The sequence below is a fragment of the Thermobia domestica genome, chromosome 18, assembly GCF_964235325.1.
Source record: "Thermobia domestica chromosome 18, izTheDome1.hap1.1, whole genome shotgun sequence".
In the NCBI taxonomy this organism is placed as follows: domain Eukaryota; kingdom Metazoa; phylum Arthropoda; class Insecta; order Zygentoma; family Lepismatidae; genus Thermobia; species Thermobia domestica.
In genome coordinates, this window is record NC_137471.1 from 99,208,433 (window position 1) to 99,215,321 (window position 6,889).

Below are 6,889 nucleotides of genomic sequence, written 5' to 3' on the forward strand. Positions count from 1 at the left end.
AAGTTAGGTACCACCCCGGTATCTTCCTGGTGTAAATGAGGAAAACGCAGGAAAACCTCATTCGGGGTGGCTGGCCTGAAAAAGCGTGTTACACATTTTCGACCGAGTAACCCCACCGGGAATCGAACCCGGGACCGCTCGCACCGAAGGTGAGAGCGTTAGCGACTACATAATAATTTTAAAAAGTATTTGCATTATTGAAACAACATATTTTCAATAAATGTATATTTTCATAGAAAACCGTAATAATTCGAAGAATAATTGGTCGAATTTTTTTAATGGATAGTATTAACTGAATGTTTCAGTACTTCTGTGCACATAATTACTAAATATTGGACGAGTCAAAACAGCCATAGTAGTAGCCATATTACTACAATCTTGTAGTATATCTATTCCTTTTACGAAACGAATCGAAGTTTCCACATTTTGCTACGAAAATATCATTTCCGCCTACACGCAAACGAGAAAAAGCCTATAATTGTAATTAAGAATACCTTGAGATAAGATTTTCAGGTTACTTTCTCACCCTCATTACTCATCGTTTAGGTAAGACTGTTTTTTTAAGCTTTTTTTCATACAATTTGCTTGAAACATTTTCTTGAACAAACATAACATAAATAATCACGCTGAAGTGTTAATTGTGAATCATCTTTAACTGTAGTTCCTCCGCGGCGCCAAGAAAAACACGAAAATGGATCTGTACGTTTCGAAATATCCCTGCACATTTTCCTTTCGCGCGCCTGGTTCATCTGTTGGAACGAGGTATCGTTGAACTCCAGACAGAACAAGTCCTGTGATGATAGTTTCCCAGCTTTCCCGCCCTCTATACCATGCTCCCCTCATAATTTCCCTTTAAAAAAATGAAAGAAAGAAAAAACAATATATCGGATTCACAAAACACCGTTGTAGCTAATTATCGAGTCCATGTGTTAGCCGGTGTAATTATTTGAAACAAACATTCTGTTGCCGCAAAACAAAGCAAACTAATTAACACGTTTTAATCAGTACTTCAATGTTAATTGTGCTATGTGTAGTTTTTAATGATCTCTGCTTAATGAGACTATACGCATTAATAGTCAAACTTCATGTCTAATTTTTTTAAGCGTGTTTCATTATGCTCAGAAAAAAAAAAAACTGGAGGACTAAAATATACAATAGCCAATTCCACTAGATTGGATATCATTATAAGATGAAGGTCAAAGATAACACTTTGCCCTCTTTTTAATCATTCTGAATTTTGATTGACTTAGTTCTTATTTACAGTCATCATTATAATTTAAGTTTATTACAGAAGAATTCATTAGCGGCAATTAAGACAAGATAAAGTTATAGACACCATGGTAAAACAATCATACCTTCGCGACATTCGGAAGCTTCACGTTGTTTAATAATTCATTGATCCTTATTTGTGATTATTACCATTAATCTTTGTGTTTTCTGTTTTCAGGTTTCTTCATTGACTCGCCTCATGATGTTACTCTCAGCATCCTTACAAATTTTAAACTCGGCTCGAGTCGAGTCCAAGATGTCTTGCAACAAGAAAGCACTATTTCTTTCCAACACAAAGTATCCTGCCACTACGGAAGAACACTGGAACTACATCCTTGCTGTAACAGCACATCAACTACTACGGCAGTGAAGTGGCACACGTTTGAATGAGTGATGAGCTGTCAGTTGTAATTATTTGTGTTATACGCTAGAGCATATGGTGGCAGGAAAAAGAGGGAGGGGCGAAGGAGGCTATACTTGCTGGACAATATCAAAGCAGAACAATCTAGATGAAGATGAAGAGATTAGTGGAAGACTATGGAGCATGGAAGCTTCTCAGTTGCGGCATGTAACTTGCCAATAATGGTAGAATACCTATGATGATGATGATGATGTAATTATTCTGTCCAATTCTCACCATTAGCAAGATTATTAATCTGAAGGATTTATATATGGTGCCTTCCATTTCAATTCAGGCAGAGCATGTACCATCACCATCTCAGAAATTGTTGAAACTTTTTTTATAGCAACTAGGCATTTTTTAAGAGACCCATATTTTTTTGTTTTGTCGAAAAAAAATTTCCCGCCAAGTAATGGGCCATCAAAGACTGGGAGTACAATTTATGAACTGTAGAAGACATGGAAAATGGTCAATTTCGGAGCCTCACCATTCGGCTATGGAGACAGGTAGAGTTATAATTCTTGTTGTGGTATGTACATAGGGATATAAATAAACTATATTTTATTATAGTTTGGTTTGCGCATGCGTAGCTTTTTGTACATAAATTAACAAATGAACGTCAATTTATCTGAAAAGTCGATGTTTGCGAATTTTTTTCGAGCACTTCCGGTTCGAATTTTAAAATTCTATTTTCACGGTTGGTAAGACCTAGTTATCCGCTTTCAGAAAAAAAATTGTATCGCTTCTGTGGTCAACCGTTTTGTCGCAAAAAATTCGAGAAATTGTAAAATTTTCAAAAATCGCCATTTTTGGGCGCCATTTTCTCGAAAACACCATTTTTTAAAATTCTGAAATTTTGTCAGATGGTTCAACTTTACCTGAATAATAAACACACCAAATACCATTTTCGACCAATGCTTCATGGATTAACTGCAGCCTTTTGAAGTTAGCGAAGTTTCGCTAATTTTGATGTCACAGTTAGCAACACTGGGAACAATAAAAGTGCAATGATTTGATGATGTTTGTGGTTCATATTCATTAAATGAAGAATAAAAGGTTTTCTTGGCTGGTTTTTTATTATTTTGAACAAAGAGGATCTCTGAAATAGTAAAATGAGCCTCCCCCTACTCCTTCGTTTTCTTAAACTGAAGTAATCTGAGGTGGAAATTACGATTACGAAACACACAAATTTTAAGTTTACTTGAAATGGCCATCCAATGAATTCTGATGATCTATAAAAGGCCTAAACTATTACCGCAGTATGATTTGGAATGCTCCAGACAAAGTCTCAATTAAGTGCGATGTCATTACAGTGATCGAAAAATGACAAAAAGTTAAAAAAATCGAAACGTTTTCTTACGCGTTCCAAAGAAATTTACTGAATTTTTAAACAGAACAATCCCAGCATAAAAATGGGTCACTCGGAATTTTATAGTATTCGACTAAAGTGTGTCAGTCCGCAACCTGAGAGGGAAGTGTGTGTGTGTATTGTGCAAATTTTAAGTTAGCTGCTACTGCGTTGCTACAAATCAAAGGTGCAACCTGTATTGAAGCTGTCATGAGTGACCAATTTCCTTTAGTAGTATGATCCGTAGAAAATGACAGCTGTCTTCTTCAAGAATGTGGTGAACGTCCTGGAGTGGAAGAAATAAGTGTGGTGTCTTTGATTATTGATCCTGATGAAAATGAAAGTGGTTACTTATGCTATATGGGAGAATAATGATCTCGTTAAAAAAAAAAAAAAAAAAAAAAGAAAGAAAGAAAAAGAAAAAAAAAGAAAAAAACTGTGCCACTTTCTGTTTTCGTATCGTACATTGCCGGTTTAACTGTAAGAATTGTAATTTATGACTACATCAAGAAAATCCAAACAGAATCAATTGGTACCGAAAACCACCGTATAAAATTTCAAGATACAAATTCTATTTTACTTCATGTGGACTTCGTTGAAAACTGGACTGTTATTCTGCAAAGTGAAATTCAGAGCTATCACCGAAATATGAAACAAGTGACAGTTTTGTTGTAATAAACGACGATAAAACACACGATTCGGCTCATGAACTCATAGTCATAGACAAGATTCTAAACATACTCGAAGAAAAGCGAAAATATATTTTATAGAAAAAGGTTTGAATACGTGAAAAAGGGTGTCTACAATTTCCCAAACTGTGTCAGTGATTTCTGATGGTGCTGCATCCCACTTTAAAAATCGTTTTCAGATGTTCGAGATGCAGACAGGTCCGATAAAGCAGTGTTTTTGCAGTGAAACCGGCCATGCAAGGGTCTCTGCGACGATAGTGGGGAAGGGGGTGGGTCAAAGAATGTGGCAACGCGCCATAGCCTTAGGCTAAAACAGATACACAGTATTAAAACCGCACAAGAAAATGAAATGAAATAAAATCTTTAAGTTTTACGTTCCACGGTTATGCCGGTTAGGCTGAAGGAGACGGTGATTATGAGAAATGAATGAAATGGTGGAATGCAGAAAGTGGGAGGAAACGGGATAACCCCAAGAAAACCCACGAGCAAGGTATTTGTCCACCACAAAGCCCACACGGTTCGAGCTGGGATTGAACCACGTACCCCAAGCTCCGGAAGTGAACGCTCTACCACTGAGCCACCGCGTCTCCACTAAGACCGCAGGAGAATTCGTGAGTATAGTGCAAGTACAAACTCTGGATATTACTCTCGTTTTGTCACCTGGAACTGAATTCGACGACTTCCGGAAGAAAAAAGGAAAAGTATGCGACCGGTAACTGGTATTCAACGAAGTTATCTTTGGCTTTCGGAAAATTGCGAAGTTTTTATGGCAGTAACGGGTCACCATGAACTAACTTCATACTTCCGCCAAAATCAAACTTTTGCAATTCAAAGTGTAGATTTAAGAAATCTGCAAAAAGGAACTTTTGTTATATACATATATGTATGATAAGCAGTGGTGCGTAGCAGAAATATTATGAATAAATCATGAATTACGTGAAGTTGAAGTGCTGTTTATGCTTCCACATGAACCTTCAGCAGGGTATAGGTTTCCAGAAGAGCATAAGAGAAGTGAAAATAAGTGTTTTGTGACTATCGACAATGTGCTACGCAGGGGCAGATCCAGGACGGACTTCTGGGGGGGGGACTGTAATACTGCTACTTAGAGCTACTTTTAAGAGCTCCAAACTCTGGGATGGGTTTTATTTATATATAAATAAGAAAGTTTCTTCTTCTGGGGGGGGGGGCAGCAATCGTCCCCCTAGATCCAGTCCTGGATGAGTTATGAGTGAACCAACATCTATTGGATCATCTGCACGGTTACATGCTATTAGCAAAGAAGACAAAAACCAAACAAATGATTGGCCCATGTAAAAAAAAAAAAAAAAAAAAAAAAGTGAAATTATTTTGTTTCCGAAGACCATTTTAAGTAAGTGAACTTGAAATTTGTGTGTTTCGTAATCGTAATTTCCACCTCAGATTACTTCAGTTTAAGAAAACGGAGGAGTAGAGGGAGGCTCATTTTACTATTTCAGAGCCTTTTTAATCAAAATAATAATAAAAAAAAAACAGCCAAGAAAACCATTTATTCTTCATTTAATGAATGTCAACCACAAACATTATCAAATCATTGCACTTTCATTGTTCCCAGTGTTGCTAACTGTGACATCAAAATTAGCGAAACTTCGCTAACTTTAAAAGACTGCAGTTAATTTACGAAGCATTGGTCGAGAATGATATTTGGTGTGTTTATTATTCAGGTAAAGTTGAACCATCTGACAAAATTTCAGAATTTTAAAAAATGGTGTTTTCGAGAAAATGGCGCCCAAAATGGCGATTTTTGAAAATTTTACAATTTCTCGAATTTTTGCGACAAAACGGTTGACCACAGAAGCGATACAATTTTTTTTTTTTTCGGAAAGCGGGTAACTAGGTCTTACCAACTGTGAAAACAGAATTTTAAAATTCAACCGGAAGTGCTCGAAAAAAATTCGCAAACATCGACTTTTCAGATAAATTGACGTTCATTTGTTAATTTATGTACAAAAAGCTACGCATGCGCAAACCAAACTATAATAAAATATAGTTTATTTATATCCCTATGTACATACCACAACAAGAATTATAACTCTACCTGTCTCCATAGCCGAATGGTGAGGCTCCGAAATTGACCATTTTCCATGTCTTCTACAGTTCATAAATTGTACTCCCAGTCTTTGATGGCCCATTACTTGGCGGGAAAATTTTTTTCGACAAAACAAAAAATATGGGTCTCTTAAAAAATGCCTAGTTGCTATAAAAAAAAGTTTCAAAAATATCTGAGATGGTGATGGTACAATTTTATATTTTTTTTGCCTGAGTTGAAATGGAAGGCACTATATATTAATACTATATATGTTGTGTATTTAGATATCCAATGCCTTTCAGTATTCTTCAATAAAAAGTACATCTTCCACTCAACTAATATAGTTCTACTACTCCATGCTCTCGACCTTTAAAATACAATTATATAATATATATATAACCAGCTGATTATTCTTTTCTCTATCTATTTCAGGTAGTAATTCTTTAATTCAGACAAATATATGCAACTATAGCGCTTTTCAAATAATATGTTATATGGCCTTAAGCGGGTTACCTGCTTTCTCCAATCGCAGTTAGTTACGCGGTGCTGTCAATCTGTGGCAAACGATGGTGTATATATAGCTACTACTGACTTCTCACATCAGTGCGAATATTGTTGATATCAGAAGCGCTACCTAGAAATAATGTATTATTATTATAGCCCGGATTTATATGCAAAATGCATGTTTATAGCGCATATAAGTGCATATTTTGAATGAAATTCGCTGTGCACGTATATTTCATAAACTTTGCAGAATATTGCATATTTCTGAATTTTATTGCTGCATATTGGCATATTTCAGAGTATATCACAAAAAAGTATTGTATTTAAAGTAAACTGAATCAGTTTGCAAACAAAAGAAGAATAAAATGGTGTAGAATAAATGTAGAATAAAATGTTGTATAGAATGATAGAATAAAATGTTGTATCTTAAATTAGTCCACCTGATTTGTCTTGCATATGGTCTTCATTGCGTAGCGGAAACAATCAGATGCCAGTTTCCGGAAATGGACGCGCTTGTTCCAAATGTAAAGAAAGTATTTGTGAAAACTCCATCACGCATGCGTATCTTTCACGAAGTTGCGAAAAATGTTCCGCTACATCCGCTACCAGTTTTA

General features: G+C 35.8%; 1 long non-coding RNA gene across 3 annotated transcripts in view; it reads left to right on the top strand.

Moving 5' to 3' along the window:
• Positions 1–2,048, top strand: part of LOC145675497 (uncharacterized) — a 336,608-nt gene extending 334,560 nt beyond the window's left edge. Inside the window, exon 3 of one of the 3 annotated variants that reach the window (XR_014129134.1) lies at positions 1,448–2,048. This is a non-coding gene — a long non-coding RNA (uncharacterized LOC145675497). The remainder of the gene's footprint in view (positions 1–1,447) is intronic. The other 2 variants (XR_014129133.1, XR_014129135.1) reach the window with 2 other exon arrangements.
• Positions 2,049–6,889: the final 4,841 nt, after the last annotated feature.